This window comes from Octopus bimaculoides, chromosome 11 (assembly GCF_001194135.2).
Source record: "Octopus bimaculoides isolate UCB-OBI-ISO-001 chromosome 11, ASM119413v2, whole genome shotgun sequence".
NCBI classification, from domain to species: domain Eukaryota; kingdom Metazoa; phylum Mollusca; class Cephalopoda; order Octopoda; family Octopodidae; genus Octopus; species Octopus bimaculoides.
In genome coordinates, this window is record NC_068991.1 from 7,144,604 (window position 1) to 7,144,997 (window position 394).

Below are 394 nucleotides of genomic sequence, written 5' to 3' on the forward strand. Positions count from 1 at the left end.
AGAGGATCTTTTGGGTTTGACTGACAACACTTGTTTTCTTAACGAAACAATTTCAAACTTGGGATACTGGTTCAATACTACTAAACTCTTTTCGCAAATCGACAAATGCAAAGTTCTGCTTAAAATATTTATAGTACGAATGATGTTCCATAGTTGTCTTTTCCAGTACCCCTTCCCCTCTTTTTCTCTGACTTCATTCGAAGACAAATTTCAATCCCGAAAGGTTTTATTTACACACGTTTTTAGTGATGGAAAATGTCGATCAAGCCAATTTAAGAAATGACTGTACAACGTAACGCTTATTTCAGTTTGGTACTTTCCTTTTCTTTCTAATCTGACATTATTAACAATAAAAGTAAATCTAATAATTACTATTGTTGTTTATAAAATACCC

General features: G+C 32.2%; 1 protein-coding gene across 3 annotated transcripts in view; it reads right to left on the reverse strand.

Annotated features, from left to right (window-relative positions):
- Positions 1-394, reverse strand: part of LOC106877171 (kinesin-like protein KIF16B) — a 229,232-nt gene that overhangs the window by 98,719 nt on the left and 130,119 nt on the right. The gene's annotated exons all lie outside the window — the stretch shown is intronic.